At 41.2% G+C, this 17,589-nt stretch overlaps 1 protein-coding gene across 1 annotated transcript in view; it reads left to right on the top strand.

Moving 5' to 3' along the window:
* FBXW8 (F-box and WD repeat domain containing 8) overlaps positions 1 to 17,589 on the top strand; it is a 119,532-nt gene that overhangs the window by 32,031 nt on the left and 69,912 nt on the right. The gene's annotated exons all lie outside the window — the stretch shown is intronic.

The following is a 17,589-nucleotide window of genomic DNA, read 5'->3' as shown; positions in this document are numbered from 1 at the left end:
TAATGTTTTGGAAAAAGCAGTATCAAGTAACTCTTATTGGCGGTATTTGGTGCTTTTAACACATAACATATGCCCAGGAGGAAAGCTGTCCTCCCACTTTGTCCTCTTACTTATGTTTACTCAGAATTCAAGATTAATGCTGATCTTACGAATCACAGAACTATTTTGAGTAAACACTTGTAAAATGTCCTGCAAGTCTGAGATGAGTGCCATAGAAATACGTTACACCTACTCATACTAAGTACCAAAAAGTGAGCAGGAAAACACCTTTGTTAAAACTGGCTGGGTGAACGTGGGCAGCTCAGTTAACTTCTTTGGGCCCCGTTTTTCTAATCATGAGAAGATCAAACAAGGTGATTTCTGATATCTTTTCCATTTGTGGCATTCTATGATCCTGGGACATATCTAGAAGGTATATTGCTTCAGTTAGAGGCATTTCTAAAACTCAAGGCTGAGATGTCATTTGGATTCTCCTACTCTAAGAAAGCCAAACCCAGACTTTTCATTCTAGAAATGGTCTCTATGAAGTGAAGACCGCCAGCTGCATGTCAGTCTTTCCTTCATTACCCCTTGTGCTGTCCAAGATTTGTTCTTCAGCTTAGGCCAGCATGAAAGGCAGGAGATGCCAGAGTTTCATGGATCAATAGAATGAAACTTGATCTGTGGGTCAGAGCAGGCTCCTAACATCTCTTCTTTCTAAAAGAGCCTTACGTTGATGGCCTAACATCAGATAATTCAATCTTGCCTGTATGTACAGCATCTTGTGTTTATCATTAAAATTTTATCCAGTGGTTACGATGCTTGTTTTCTGGGTCAGATTTTGAATCCCTTTTCATTTGAGACAGTGGTGTTTGTGGTTACCTCACTCCCAATCAATGTTGTATTCACCAGACTTTCTACAGTTATGTTTCTCTGAGGATTTTCTTAAAGAGCCAGTAACCATTTCACTCTTTCTTTGCTATGTATTTTTCTTTCATTCCTTCTTTTTAGTTTCGTTTTACACAAAGGGAACCTGATAAGAATGTTCAGGTTTAGTTTTTTAGACCTATAGTATATGTATCAAAAAGTTTCTCTTTTATGTACTAAAATATATTTTACTCTCTGGTCTATAGAGACCACCTTTGTAGTATCTCTTCCTTCTTTGTCATTCTCTCCACTAAAAGAACTTACAGATATGATTGGAACCACTGTCCATTATCCTCATGAAGGTATGGTGCATAGGAGAGGTGTCAGAAGACAAGAAAGGGCAAAATGGGAATGGGGAGGGAGGAGGCAAATGAAAAGCATTTAGTTAAGATGGATTCCCAAAACCGCAGGAATGTTAATTCCTTACAAAATTCTGGAAGAAGTTATTGAATACCTTGTGGACACTTGAAAAAAGAGGTTGTTGTTGATAAGCACAAATCGTATCAAACTACCATCATTTCCTTTTTTGATGGGCTTAGAAGAATGGGAAGTCAGGAGGACACCGTAACATTCTTGTACCTGGATTTCCAGAAGACACTTAACTGAGTCTTTCACAATTTCTTACTAGACAAAATGGGAGCAGAGCGAGCTGGATGAGAGTATAGTTAAGTGGTTCGAGTATAATGTAGCATTCTATGTTTAAGGCTGCTGGGGTTCAACATGAACCAGCAGTGTTCTCTCATTCCTAAAACATTAATGAAATTTCAATCTACACTAATAAGCATAGAGTGGACTTGATGTTTTCTGTCCTGACAAGATCACACTCTCATTGTCGCAAGGTCATCTTTTTACAGCTCTTTAATTAGCTCACTATCACAGTGGCTCTTCAAAACCTTCTCATCCCTCTTCGGATCTCCTGTGGCTCTCCTTGCCTCATTTTTCCCTGAAAATATTGAGGCCATTCACTTAGAGTTCTCTTTTTTCCTCTCACCTCACCCAGATGCCTCCTACAACTATCCCCTCCCTCCTCCCTGTCTCATGTTGCCAAGGCCAACTCCTCTATGCACACAAGCCATCTCATTCCATTCTGTCATCTCCAGCAAGTTGCTCCCTCTATCATTCCCCACTCCCACTTACCTTCGATCTCTTCTGTCTACTCAGTGCTTCTTTTTTTTTTTTTGCCTAGAAACATACCATGCCAACCCTATCCTGTCCTCCAAAAGCCCTCAGTCAATCTGTCCATCTTCGCTAGGTTTTGTCCCATATTTTCTCTTCCCTTTTGCGGCTAAACTCCTCAAGAGCGTCTTCTATGATCAGTGTCTTCTCTTCCTCTCCCTTCCCTCTTATTCTTGTCTTAACTCTCCACACTCTGGCTTCCAGTCTCATCATGCTACTGAAATTTTCTGTCCAAAGTTAAGAGCATCACTTAATTGCTTAACCTAGTCGCCTTTTCTCATTCCTTTTGACATCTTTGTAGCCATCGGCACTGTCAGTTGGCCTCTTCTCCTGGATCCTTTCTTTTCTCTCGGTTTCTGTCATGCTGCTTTATCGTGGTGCTCCTCCTACCTGCCTGAATGCTCCTTTTCAGTTTCTTTTCCTGGATCTTCATCCAGGTCACATCCACTAAAAGTGGGCATTCTGGAGGGCTCTGTCCTGGGCCTTCTTCTGCTTCTGTACTATTTCACTTGGTGATCTTATTAGCTTCCATGGATTCAGTTATCTCTGTACTTAGGATTTGCAGACCTGCTTATCTAGCCCTAACCTCTCAATTATTTGTGGCTTTAAACAAACACCCACATCCGGTAGGTCATGTATAGATGCACTGTATATAAAGCTGAATTTAAAAGGACTTCCCTACTGGGATTAGCTACTTCATTCTGGAGTGTCATGCCTATCCTGCTCATGAGATCACTGGTTCACTTGTCCCATATTCAAGTTGCTTACTGTACACTTCTTAATAAACTGTGAAGCTACACTTTAGCAGGGATGACTGCATTAGACAAGTCTTGTGAATAGTACATATTGTCATGGAAATGCTGTTGCTCAGAAGTCTTGAATGGCAGGTTCTCTGATCAGGCTCTCTCTTTTGATGTGTTTCTTAGTATACGAAGTTGCTGTGACTGAGGCAGTAAAGTATATTTGACTTTTAAATAAAAGTGTTTTACTTTCGATTTCTACCAAGACAGATGGATTTAAAAGATGATTTTAAAAATAAAATATTTTCCACTGTTGTTAAAAAAAAGTCCAGGCTAGACATGAGTCCAGACCCACATCACCAATTGCCTATTGGACATCTAGAACTAGATGTCCCATAAAACTCAACTCAGAATGTCCCAAATCGAACTCATTGCCTTTCCCCAGTACCCTCTCCACTTCCAAATGTCCCTAGTACTATTGAGGGAACCACAATCCTCCCAGTCCTGGAGGCTCACAAACTAGACATCTTCCTTGATTCTTCACTCTTTCTCATCCTTATTTTCATTTCAATTCAATAAACATTTATTAAGTGTCTACTATGTGCCAGGCACTCTGCTAAACCCTAGAGATACAGAAAGAGGCAAAAGAAAGTTCCTGCCTTCATGGAGCTTACAGTCCAATGGGGGAGACAACATGCAAACAAATATATACACACAAGGTATATACAGTGTAACTAGGAAATAATTAACAGAGGCAGGCACTGGAATTAGGAGGGGCTGGGAAAGGCTTCCTGTGGAAGGTGAGATTTTAGTTGGGACTTAAAGGAAACCAAGAAGGTCAGTAGTATGAGCAGAGGAAGGAGAGCATTCCTGGCATGGGAGATAGCCAGAGAGAATGCCCAGAGCTGAGAGATGGAGTGTCTTGTTTGTGGGACAGCCAGAAGGCCAGTGTCACTGGATCAGAGGGCAGGCTGGGGAATAAGGTGTAAAAAGACCAGAAAGGTGGGAGAGCGCAGATTATAAGGGGCTTTGAATACCAAACGGAGGATTTTGTATTTGCTCCTGGAGCCACTGGAGTTCCCCCCTGCCCTACTTCATTTATTTATTTATTTATTTTTAGCTTTCAGCATTCACTTTCATAAGATTTTGAGTTCTAAATTTTTCCCCCTCCCCAAGATGGCATCCAGTCTGATATAGGTTATATATGTACAATCATATTAAACATATTTGCACATTTGTCATGTTGTGAAAGAAGAGTCAGAACAAAAGGGAAACCAGAAGAAAGAAAAAAAGAAAGAGAAAATAGTAAGCTTCTATCTGCATTCAGACTCCATAGTTCTTTCTCTGGATGTGGATCGCATTTTCCATCATGAGTCTTTTGGAATTGTCTTGGATCGTTGTATGACTGAGAAGAGCCAAGTCTATCAAAGTTGATCATCTCACAGTGTTGCTGTTACTGTGTACAATGTTTTCCTGGTTCTGTTCATTTTATATCAGTTCACATGAGTCTTTTCAGGTTATTCTGAAATCTGCCTGCTCGTCATTTCTTATGGAACAATAGTATTCCATTACATTCATATGCCACAACTTGTTCAGCCATCTCCCTATTGATGGATATCCCTTCAATTTCCAATTCTTTGCCACCACAAAAAGAGCTACTATAAATACGTTTGTATACTTGGGTTCTTTTCCCTTTTTTATGGTGTCTTTGGGATACAAACCTAGAAGTGATATTGCTGGGTCAAAGAGTATGCACAGTTTTATAACCTTTTGGGTATAGTTCCAAATTGCTCTCCAGAGTGGTTGGATCAATTCACAACTCCACCAACAATGGCCCCATATCTCCAACATTTATCATTTTCCTATTTTGTCATATTAGCCAATCTGGTAGGTGTGAGGTGGCACCTCAGAGTTGTTTTAATTTGCATTTCTGCAATCAGTGCCACTGTGTCTCTGTGGGTCGGGGGTGGGGTGGGAGGGAGAAAGGGGTTACATGATCTGACTTGCACTTTAGGAAAATCACTTTAGTGGCTGAATGGAGAATGGGCTGGGGGGAGACACTAGAGGCAGGCCGACCTGCCAGCAGCTATTGCAGTAGTCTGGGGGTGAGGGATGAGGGCCTGCACGTGGGGATGGGGAGGGGGTTGGTGGCAGTGTCAGAGGAGAGAAGGGGGAGTATTAGAGAGACATTGCAGATGTGGAATCAGGCAAAGTGGGACTTTTTGTTGTCTTTTGTTTTGGAGTGCTTCTCAGCACTGAGGCAATCAAGAGCCTTTGAGTCTAGCCTTTGTTTGAATCAAGAGTCATTGATTGGAAACAATATATATGATGTGGTGCTAGTCATGATTAGAAGTCTTTCCCTTTTGCTAAGTAGATGCTAAGCCTCAGGCCTACACCCTTTTGCTAAACAAACGTTAAGCCCCAGGGCCCTAAGCAGGATATATATACTCTGAGGTTAGCATTTTGCTTTGGGGGCTTACTCACTGGAAGAGTGTTGTGTGATTTGACTAAAGGAGATTCTGGGTAGCTGCTAAGGAGCCCTCCAGCTTTGAAAATGCAGATGTTGGTGCTTTTCCCTCTGGTAACTATGTATGTATATATTGCTATGGACAGAGTGTTAGAACCCCTGTCTGCTGATTTGTGTTATTTGCTCTGTTTTTACAGGGTGTTCCTAAAGCTGGACACATAGGTAAAAATGCGTATTTTCAAGAAATGAAATTTTCAACAACATTTTATTTAATCGGAATATTAACATATAACATCTTCAAAATGATTTCCATCATTTGTGATGCAAAGGTTGATGCTCTTTGCAAGATTCATGTGAACTCGATGCAATAACTCCACATTGCTGTCAATTTTAGCACATTCACTCTTTATGCATTCAATCAAGTGTGTTGTATCTGTGATTTTCATTGAGTACACCTTCTCCTTTAGAATACCCCTGAAAAAGAAGTCGAGGGGGCTAAGGTCTGTTAATGTTCCAAATATTTCAAAATATACATTTTTGCCTATGTGTCCAGATTTTAGGGATGCCCTGTATAATTTCTGCTTGTAATTTCTGTTTGCGTTTTCTCTGAAGTTCAGGGTGCTGACTTTTCCCCCTGAACGAAGTGAATGATATATGTATGTTTAATTAAACTGAGATTGTGAACCCCTTAAAGTTGCTTTTATTAGGAAAGTAGATCAAAGATCCTATGCTAGCAGCCCTCCAGTGTGCTGGTGTTATTGGCCTTACACAACCACAGTAGCTGCAAGCAGCATTGTCGTTATAAGATCTGACCATATCACCTCTTGTTCAACAAGCTCCAGTCTCCACCCTAGCTCCCTTCTTCCTTCCCATTCTTCTTCTACCTTGCTCCCCTCCATGTACCATAAGACCCAGTAATACCAGCCTCTGTGCTATTCCTTAAATATGACGCTCCCGTCTTCTGTCCTTGGCCATTTTCACTGGCCATCCCCCATGCCTGGAATGATTTCCTTCCTGATCTCTGCCTCTTGGCTTCCAGCCGAGTCTCAGCTAAAACCTCACCTTCCTTGAGGAGCTTTTCCTAGCCCCCTTAATGCTAGTGCCTTTTCTCTTGATTATAGCCAGTTCATCCTGTGTGTATCCTATTCTACATAGTAGTTTGCATGTTGTTTCACCCATTAGATTGTGAGCTCCTTGAGGACAGGGACTGGCTTTTGCCCCTTTTTGTATCTCCTGTGCTTAGCATAGCGCCTGACACTTGGAAAATGCTTATTGATTGACTGACATCATATGAGAACAGTAGAGGGAATGTTGAAGGCTGTTTAGTCTGAGAAGAGGTAACATCTTTGAAAGGCTCCTCTCTGGAAGAGAGAACAGGCTGACTTTGGTGCTTCAGGATGCCATTCAGAAGTAGGACTGATGTCAGGAAGGTACAGGGTAGAGAGTTCAGCTCTGTATAAGGCAGAACTTTGTAACAACCAAAGCTGCTTGTCATGGGCCATGCTTCCTCAGAGACACCTGTCACTTGCAGCATTCTAGAAGAGTTTGGACGATTGTTTGTCCAGAATGCTTTAGGGGGGATGGCCCGCATTGACTGGAAGTTTAAATTAGATGACCAAAGTCCCTTCAAATGCCAGCGAGGCACAGCATTACTTTTAGTCATTTTATGCAGAGATTGTTAAGATTACAAGAATAGCATCCTTCTTTTAGTTAAGATAAGACAATCTTTTGTTCTACACTCTAGTAACATTTGGAGAGAAAGGTAATTGTCTTATTCCATAAGATTCTTTTTAAAAAATTCATGCTTTGCTCAGACATCAAAAATGAACTTTTTCATGAGCACAGCAGATCACAAAAAGAGGGTTCTTTACAAAGCTGTGAATCTCCATTTCATACTGTTTGGGTTTTTTTAACCTGAATTTTTTCTACACGTATTCTGCATGTTACTTTCAAAACTGTTCTTGTGCTGCTACTTATTAAAAAGAGCCAGCAAGTCTCAGTTCTCAATGTACCTTTGTTACTAACTAGCAGTATATATTTGGACAACTTCCTAACTAACTTCTTTGGGCCTCATTTTCCTAATCTGTAAAATGAGAAGATGAGAGGATTTCTAAAGGCTTTACCATTTCTAGCATTCTGTCTTGCTTCTCTCTTGCCTTCTGTGAATTTAAAAATGTCATCATGGCCTTGTTACTATAAGGTTTTGTAACTGTATCTGACAACCCCCTTCTATGAGAAAAAGAACTTTAACAGAAAATTCAAAGTCCTAGCTGCATTTTGAACTGTCCTTCTGGGAACAAAGATTTAGCACAGTTGGGGAAATTTCTGTTTACTTAATCAGTGGATTTTAGGTGCATCAGTGAGAAAACTGGCCTTGACCCTGCCTACAGAAATATCTGACTTGCTGTCTAGTTAGCACTTTGGTTGGTTAGAGGCCAGGCCTCATCTGTGAGCTTCTGAGCACCCAAATTGGGTAATGTTAAGGAGAGTTGGAGCAGATCTCCTTTGATTTGAGAAGAGTAGGTGCTTTCTGAGAGGTCATTATGGAGAGAGTGGAGGAGCAGGAAGATTTTTGGAGGTAGTTGCTCCTAGAATCAGGCAGGACTCTTTTCTATGTTCATAACCAGAGACAAGAAATAGAGTGAGACACACCGGGCCTGTCTCGCTTTGTGAGTCTCAAAAAGCAACCCCTCCCCCCATTTGCTGCCTCATAGTTTAAAGTGTGTTGAAAACAGATGACATCATGAGTTCAGAAAGGTCAAATTATAAAACCTGATCTGTAGGTCTAGTTACAAGTTGACATAAAGTGTATTCACTTGACTGCCACCTAGTGAAGGAAAGCATCTCAGGTGAAACCTGGAGCAGAAACTTGAGCCTTGTGCTCATCGGAGACCCCGTGCCAGCTCGGCCTCACCATTAAGCTATTAGCTTACCAAAAAGCTTTTATCAGATGCCCAAGAGTACGGTGGTATTTGGCAATAAATTCCCTCCTCACTGGTGCTTAAGATTCATAAGTCTGAAGCATTTCAGCTCCAGTAACAAAGCACTATTTTCTGTTTATATTTGAGGGCCTCCTTTTCTTTTGGTTTAAAAAAAAATTAGCAAAATAATTTTTTTTTAACAAAATGTTTTCTATGCATTACTCATAATTGTACTCTCTTCTCTATTTTCATCTCTATTTTCTTTTTAAAAATTTAAAAATTTAGATCTAACTTTTAGCCAACAATTTCCGCTCTTCCTGGAAAGCACACTTAATATATCCTTGCTTCCTTGCAGTACCTCTAGGTGGGAAAATTCCTTGCCTTCCCCCTTTCTTCTAATCATCTCATGCTTCAAAAGAATGATTATTTTTCTCTTTAAAATTTGTACTGCATTTTGTCTTACTGTTTATTTTTTTATACTGTACCTTTAATTTACATTCTTAAATCTCCCCAGTGAAGCTGTGATCCTCTAGCTACCACCAGGTAAACCCTTATGGGCCCAGCAGCCATAGTTGTATGAGTTCAGGTTGACTTCTTCATTGAATGGGCTGCGTGTGTCTCTCCAAATGCTGTGGACGCCAAAGTAGAGAGCATTTCTAGTGTTCTGTTCAGCATCAGACATCTAGCTTACGTGTACTTGAATTTAAATGTCTGCTTCTCTAATTGATTCTGTTTGCCCAGAACAAGGACTTTATCACTGTCTATAATTAGGGTTTGTTAGATGGAAGTTCTTTACTCAAACATAGACATGAGTCAAAGATAACTTCCTATGTTACCTCATTTCTAGCTATTTCATTCCCCATATTTCCTCTAGTAGATGGGGAAGTAGACTTATTTTATGATTGAACAATCTTTTATATTGACCGAATTCTTTGACATATTTTTTGCTTTATGTTTCAACATGAAGCATTTCTCCTTGGATTTCAAAATTTTCTACATATGAGAAATGAATTTTTGGTTGGTTTGGTTGGTATTTCCTTTTTTCTGGCTAAGTTAGATGTTATTTCTGAAATCTTCCACTAAGCTGTCCTCTGGTGTCTCAGCATGGCATAGAATTGGCCTGAGAATGTTGAAGGTTACGCCAACAGAGCCCAGCCTTTAGCAGGTGCTACCAAGATGCAAAATGATACCTGTTGTCTTAGGACTGGTCTAGCTAAGCTCAAAGAGGCTCTTACCAAGCTGGCCTCAGCCTGGCAAATGTGTTGGTCATAGCAGCTCTCAAAGACAATCAGATAAGTTGTAAAAGGGTTGCTAGAGTATGAGGACTGTTTGCCAAAGGAGGCAATTCACTGCCAAAATCACAGCTCCTTAGAGTATTGAACTGTTTAGGGCATACTTGGAGTCCCTAGAGAGTAAATCCAGATTAGTGATGATATGTTTCCTTATGCACATGCAGTGTTGTTCATGTTAATGCTGTGGACATCCTCTCAATTTTTTAGATTCCGTTTTCTTGAAAATCCGGCTTTATCCTTTGCTTTTGTGTGACTGTAGATCATATTAAAATTGCCCTTTTGTGACATGGAGGTAAACCTGTCTTCGAAGAAGCTGTGACAGTAGTGTAGGAGATCTGGCAGGAGGTACCAAGCCAGACATGCTTTGAGAATGGGCCTGGGAGGATCAGCCTGACTACATTGTGAGAGATTCATCACCAGTTGGGTGGCAAAGTGATGACTTTTTCAGTCAGAGCAACGTGCAGAAAGATCATCTAAGGTAGAGTGACAGCCGTCTCGGTCAGTCTTTGTGGGAGAGTCACAGTGGTAAGATCACAAATTGTTGGTCATGGAAGTGAGTCGTAGTTATTCCAATGACTTTAGCCACTGTCCTATGATGAATTTAAAATTATTCAATTCAGTTAGTCATTCAATTCAGTTTGGAAGGAAAGCTATGGAAGATCTGAACAGCGTGCTAAAAAGCAGAGATACAGCCTTGTTGACAAAGGTCCGTATAGTCAAAGCTGTAGTTTTTCCAGTAGCAATGTGTGGCTGTAAAGAGTTGGACTAGAAGGAAAGCCGAGTGCTGCAGAATCAACACTTTTGAATTGTGGTTCTGGAGAAGACTTTGAAGAGTCCCTTGGACAGCAAGGAGATCAAATCAGAACTTAATAGAATAGAATCAAATAGAACTTCCAGGCTGTTCACTGGAAGGTCAGATACTGAAGCTGAAGCTTAAATACTTTGGCCACATTAGAAAACAGGACTCATTGGAAACGACACTGATGTTGGGATAGATTGAAGACAAAATGAAAAAGGTTACAGCAGAGGATGAGGTGGTTAGGTGGTATCCTGGAAACAATGAATGTAAACTTGGACAGACTTTGAGAGATAGTGAAGGATGGAAGGGCCTGGTGTGCTATGGTCCACGGGTCACAGAGTTACACATGACTGGATCACTGAACACTGTGCTAGGTACTGTGGGAGATAGAAAAATTAATGACATGTCTTGCTTTCATGAAGCTTATGATCTAGTCAAGAGATAGGACACACAAATCACTGTAATTTAAATATAACATAAGTGTCTAAGAAAGGAGTAATCAATTACCACTATCCTCCTTTTAGCCTCTTTAAAATATTTCTGAATTTATTAATTTACCTCTGTTGTGAATTATCTTTCAACTTAGAAATATGACTGAGGTAAGATATTGATAATGTCATAGAAAGAGCATTAAGTTTATTATATCCATAATAAAAGATAGCCCAGCTATCTTTAATAAATACTTGTGAACTCATGCCTGCCTTTATCCATCTCCTGTTCTCCCAGGAGCAATGGAAGGAGCCACAGATTCAATAACTGTGTGTGTAATCATCACTGACTTGGACCGTATTGATCGTGATTAACCAAGATGTATAGAAAATAGTTTGAAGTGTTCTGTGCATGCAGTCTCTTTGAGGGGCCATTAAAAAGTTCATTATTTTCCAATTGATGCCTTGTGAGCTCTGCTTAATGGTGGTAGCAGTATTGTACTACAAAATCTTTATTTTGGAATGAAGTTAATTTTTGTTTATTGTATAATATCATTTTATTAAAACAATATTCCAATTTGTGTTGATTTGCTGTCTTCAATGTTGTACAAAGAAAGTACCTATTGAAGAGTGACAGTTCCTTTAAATTTCTACATGCTAGAGATAGGAAACTTCAAAACAAGAGGCCTGGTCTGCCTAGTGTCTGCATAACCCTTACTCTTTATACAACTCCTTGTATTGAGGCAGATAAACACCCTTCCTCTGTCTCTGCTCCCAACAAATACCACTGGTCTTATCTTTGCTGCTCTCATAGCCTGGAAATTCAGTGATTCCTAAAAGTATTTGGCTTCAGACTCACAACTCCCGATAATTTCTTGTTGCCCATTTTAAAGCATGGATGTAACAGTGCTGGCATGCCACAGTACACCCACTTGGGTGGATGCCATCCAGTAGGGACAAGCTTGCAGGGTTGGCTTCATTACCCCCCCCCTCAACCTCATGTACATTTCCTTGGTGACACCATTTATTTTCATTCTGTTTCAGAGTTCCTTGTTCCAGAGTTATTTGTAACGGGTTGTTGCCTGCTCGTGTACATACATCAGTTCCTTGAAGAGTAGTTTTCCATGACTCAAAAGTCATACAACAACACTGGTAGAATATCTGTATTAAGAAGAAGGGCCTTGGATTCTGGGAGAATTTCAGGATCACAAAGGCAGCATTGAAATTTCCTGAGGGCAATACAACCTGTACACACACACACACACACACGCGTGCACGCACGCACGCACACACACATGCACGCTCTCTCTCGCTCTCTCTCTTGCTCTCTCTTGCTCTCTCTGTCTCTCTCACTCTCACTCACTCACGCTGTTCTCCAAGCCTGGAATGCTCTCCTTCCTCCTGCCACCCGGCCTCTCTGGCTTCCTTTAAGTCCCAACTAAAATCCTGCCTTCTACAGGAAGCCTTTCTAGATTCCACTTAGTTTTGATGCCCACCTTTTGTTGTCTCCACTTTATCTTACCTGTATCTTGATTGTGTGTAGATATTTGCACCGTCATCTCCCTGTTAGACTGAGCTCCCCAAGGGCCTTTCTTTGTTACCCCAGAGCTTAGCATAGTGCCTGGCACACAGTAGGTGCTTGATAAATGTTTATTGACTGAATTTAGTTATTTTGCATATGTTTTATATTTCTTCATCTGTGTGTATATTGTTTGGCCTTAGAAGAATGTGAGCTCCTTTAGGCATAGACTTTTCATTTTTGTCTTTGTGTCCCTGGTGCCTCACACAGTGCCTGGCATACAGACATTTATAATAGTAGGTAATATTCACACAGCACTTTAAAGGTTACAGAGCACTTTGCATGTGTTGTCTTATTTGATCCTTGGAATAGTCTGTGAGGTAGGTGCCATTTTTATCCCCATTTTACAGATGAAAAAACTGAAACATTGAGAGTTTAAGGGATTTGCCCAGGGTCACACGGCTAGTTGAGTGGACAGGGGAGTTGAGGCAGGTCTTCCTTACTGTCCACTGTGCCTCCTCAATGCCCCAGTAGTAGAAATGCTTCTTGAATTGACTTAAGTTGTTTCATATCCTTGCACATTTTGCCGTCTTCTGTGGTAGAGATAGGTCTTACCCTCCATCGTGTCCTCTCTTTGTCACCAGAGAGGATGATGCTGATAGTGAAGGAACATGATTGACATTGGTGACCTGGAGTCAGATGTCCTTCCCCCCTGTCACCCCTCAGCCAGACCCTGACAGCTGGTTTTTGTACTTTCTTCCCTTTTAGTCCTTGCTTGATGCTTCAATCTCTGAGGGTGTTCACAGGCCATCTGAATGAGAATGCTTTCTGGAGGCATTGTTTATTGGAAGGCACAGCCTTTGGCCAAACCTCAGGCCTGGCCACTGACGTGTCCCCTTTGCCTTGGCGGAGGCAGTGACTATCATGCTTACTGTGTCTATTGGGCTTCAAGGTTAACCACAACATCTCCTCCAAACCTCTCACTGTGAGTGAGCTAAGTATTCTAGTTCATATTGTCCCTGTTTTCCAAGCAAATAAACCCCCAGAGGGGTCACAACTATGCCCGTGGGCACATAGCTAGGAAGCATCCACTGTGAGCCCAGGCCCTTTTGGGTCTGGGGCCTGAACTTCCCATTGCCCTCTACTTTTCTGATGCTTAGCAAGGAAAATATGCTTTTACCTAGAAATAGGCCAGGCACTATGTGGGCAGTGCTGCCCATGAGAAGGAAGATTAGCTTTTGCCTTACAACTCCATCTTTCTTTTTTGGTTTTTCTTCTGTTCTCATGTGAGATAAGTATCTCATTGTTTATTTGGAGACTCACTACTTAGTCATAGCTCCCAAAGGTTTGGGGTTGGCTCAGAGGTGATGTGCTGTAAGAGGTCCATACCTGCCCTCTCCCTGCCCTTTTAACTGAAAATCAGGCATACTCTTCCAAAACCTGCCTCTGTAGAGTTAAACAGCCTCAATGCACACTAAGAAAATTGTGAAGAGCAGTAAGATCCCTGATTTGTGCCATAGAATGGGACACTTAGCTATTGGTTTGGAAAAAGGCTTGCTCCCTAGTTTTGTCTTCCATGAATTCATGTCAGCTTATGTATTAGTTGCAGTTGTACTTTGCACCAACACCAATTAGCCAGCCATCAACACTGAGGTCCAAAGGCTTTCTGACAATGCCACTTCATAGTAGTGTCTTAATTGGTTGAGTGGAATTGTCATTAGGCAATGATAAAGACATCTGGAGCTCTGCAGAGAGCAGCCTTTGCTCCTCCCTCCATTCACCATTTAGACTGTCTTCTCCTGGCCAATATAGCTCAGTCTTTTTAGATTCCACTTAGGTTTTTGTTCTGCCCTCCTCCCCACCTCCCCGCCATGTTTTACATCTGTGAAACTGTCTGCTTTTTTTTTTTTTAACCACCAGTTCATTAGAGCTAAGCCAGTCTCCCACATGTGTCAGGTTGCTGTGCCAACTGAAATGGGGCATTTATTGCCCCACCCTGTTCCCATCAACATAAGAGACCTGGAGACTTTAGTACTCACCTCCTGAGTTATTCTGCAGCAAAACTGTTCTATCATTAGCTTCCACTTCAGCCACAGCAAGTGGAGATCATTTAAGCAGATGTTTACCAAAAAGGCTCATGCTTATCCCAACAAAATCATTGAACTTATTTGTTCCCAACTGATAGTATCCTTTATATAATGAAACATTCAAGTAACAAACGTTTTTCTAGATGGTTAGCTCTTGATTTCTTTTGGGGGCTGATCAATCAGCTTATGGGTTATTGTCTTCCATTGTCTTTCTCTGTTCTTTGCCTTTGGGATGTTGCACTGATCGTTAGCGTAGCTGCTATGGAGCTAAAAGATAATGAGCTCGGTTGTGGACATTTGAGTTTGAGATGTCTATGGGACACCTAGTTTCAGTTGGTGATTGTGGGACTGAACTTGAAGGGAGAAACTGGGGTTGGGTATATTGATTTGGGAGTTGTTGTCAACATAGACATGATAGGGTCACCAAGGGTCTGAGAGAAGAAAAGAGGATCCAGGGCAGAGACTTGTGGAACACCTGCAGTTAAGGATCTAATATGGATGGTGAGGCAGCAAAGGACGATGGGGACTGGTCAGATAGCAGGGAGGAGAACCAGGAGAGAAGAGAGTCTTGAAAATCCAGAGAGGAAAAGGTATTATTTAGGAGTTGGAGCATGCTCAGCACAGAGGTCAAGAAGGGTGAGGGCGGACAAAAAACCAAATTGGACAATTTAAACACTGCCACAGAAACACATACATGCAAATGTATAGGCCTGCCTGCATACATACATGCGCATGTGTGTATATGTATTATATATGCACATATGAAGTATGGTCACACCCTAAATTCAGTGTACCACTTCATGTCTGGTATTAGATGTATCAATCTGGCAGCGATTAGCACAGCTCCATGCATTATTATTTTTAATGACTATTAAGGGAGTTATAATAAAACAAAAAATATAATATAATAAAAGTTAGGGAGGATGATGTTGAGCTGCAACCTGGAAAGAATGGCGAGCCAAGGCTTGTGGTTTGGCTCCTTGATCCCTAGTTCTGCTTGTACCACCACATGCACATGAATGTTTCTGTGTCCTGTAGAATGAATGAACAACAGAAGTACATTAATCCTGTTTTAGAAGAAATCTGCCTCGCTCTCCTCTCGACTGTACACATTATCAATGCACGCCTGAAGTCACTCCTGCAGGTACGAGTGAGGAATTCTCTGATTGCTGTGAGCCTATGATAGTACATTCTCTGGCCCTCTTGGGGGACTTAGACTGTGTGTTTAGGATAATGAGATTCTAGAGTTGGAAGAAATCTTCTAGTTTAGCTTCCTGGTCTTACAGATGAGGAAACTGAAGCACAAGGTCTAAGGTCACTTCCTCTCAGCTGACTTCATTTTATAACATAAGAGGTTGCAAGTGTAAACCAGTCACATATTCAGCAACTATTTCCTTGGAAGCTGCTATGCAGCTTAGGCTTCTGGGGTCAGTGCTACCATAGAGTCTGGGGAAGTTAATGGACTTTCACATATAGTGGAGGATAGAGAGTCCCACAGTCTCACTTTTACTGACTCATGTTTAGGCCTGGGCTAATAGTTGGCACTTGTCCCATATCCAACATTTGCAGGTAGTTTTACTGGTTGGGCAGTTCTGTGGCACTAGTCTTCCTCCTAGTTCCCCTGAACCATTCTAAGGAGTTATAAAAGCTCAACATTTTAAACCAAACAGTAGCGGAACTGTGGAACCATAGAGCTTCCTTAAGAAAGATTTCCTTCTGAAAGTGCCATAATAATGCTACCTCCAACCAGTTCCAGTCTAGGCTGGTCAATAAACTTCTGGCTGAAAAACCTTGTAAGCAGATGACCCTGGAGGAGCTGGTGATATGCATGTAAGTGGTTGTGAGAGAAGTTTGAAACCACCAGTGTGACTTGAATGAAAGTCTTGCTCCTTGAGGTAATTGTAGCAGGATTATTCCCATCATTTGTGTTTGTTCTGTTCACAATTAACAGTACAACTTAAATTTTAAAAGAATTAAGGTAGTGGAAAACAATACAAATAAAATTGGAACAAACATTTAATGTTTTAAGGATTAAACACTTAATATTCAAGGATTATTACATTGCTACCTGTTACATATGCTTCAAGATAAACTCAAAATGTGAAATTCTGACGTTGTGTTTTCATCATTTTCTGTTTCAGTGCTTTTAGTGCATATTGTACTTTTACCACGTATTATTACTGCCTTTAGAATGTGCAACCAACCACATTCTAGATTCTTTCCAGAAAGAAAAATCAGTCAATAAAATTTATTACACACTTTCTATGTGCTAGGCATTGTGCTACACATTGGTACCTTCCCTCAACAAGTCCACAGGCTAATGGGGAGACAACGTTCAAACAACAGTATAAACAACAAGTTGTATATAGGATAAATTAGAAATAATCAATGAAGAGAAGGCTCTAGAGTCCAGAGGGATCAGAAAAAGCTTTCTGTAGAAGGTAGAACTTGGAAAGTTGGGAAAGCCGGGGGGGCAGAAAGATCAGTCACTGGTGGACAGCTAGAGAAAATGCCCAGAGTTAGGATGTGGTAAAGAAGCCAGTGTCACTGAATCTCAGAGTATGGGGCAGAGTGGAGCGGGGCGGGGTTCAGGCTGCTCTAAGTTTTGGATTCCTACAGGTAGGAACTACAGGTAGTACAGTAGCAACTTAGGCCTAGATGACAATCAGAAGCCCTGAGCTGTGCTGAAAAGTCCCCACCCCCATTCATCCCACTCAACTTACAGAAAGGCTGAGATCCAGATTCCATGAGAGGGCTTCACCATCCCACTCATAACCAACAAAAGTTTAGTATTTCATCATGGAGATGACAGGGGGTCACTGGAGTTTATTGAGTTGGAGGAGGGGGCAATAGTTAGACCCGCACTTTAGGAAAATTAATTTGATAGCTGAGTGAAGGATGGACCGGAGTGAGAAAAGACTTGTGGTGAGGAGACCAACCAGCAGCTATTCCAGGGGTCTAGGCATGAAGTGATGAGGGCCTGAACCAGATTGGTGGCATTGTCTGAGGAAAGAAGGAGGCATATTCAAGAGTAATAATGAAAAGTTGGCTGTGGGAGAGAGAGCTAAAAGGTGAGGTAATGATAATGTTTGTGTTCATGTTCAAGTATGCTTTAGGTAAAATGGAAAGGGAGAGTTTAAAACTGGAAAACAAGAAATAAGAGTGAGGGAAAGGAAAGGAAGAATAAATTTATGATGAGTAAGGACTTTGAGTAGGGACACTACAGGTTATTCTAATTTCTACCATTCTTTCAT

Source organism: Trichosurus vulpecula, chromosome 1 (assembly GCF_011100635.1).
Source record: "Trichosurus vulpecula isolate mTriVul1 chromosome 1, mTriVul1.pri, whole genome shotgun sequence".
NCBI lineage: Eukaryota > Metazoa > Chordata > Mammalia > Diprotodontia > Phalangeridae > Trichosurus > Trichosurus vulpecula.
The sequence above is the reverse complement of the archived record's forward strand: the minus strand, read 5'-3'. Positions and strand labels throughout refer to the sequence as shown.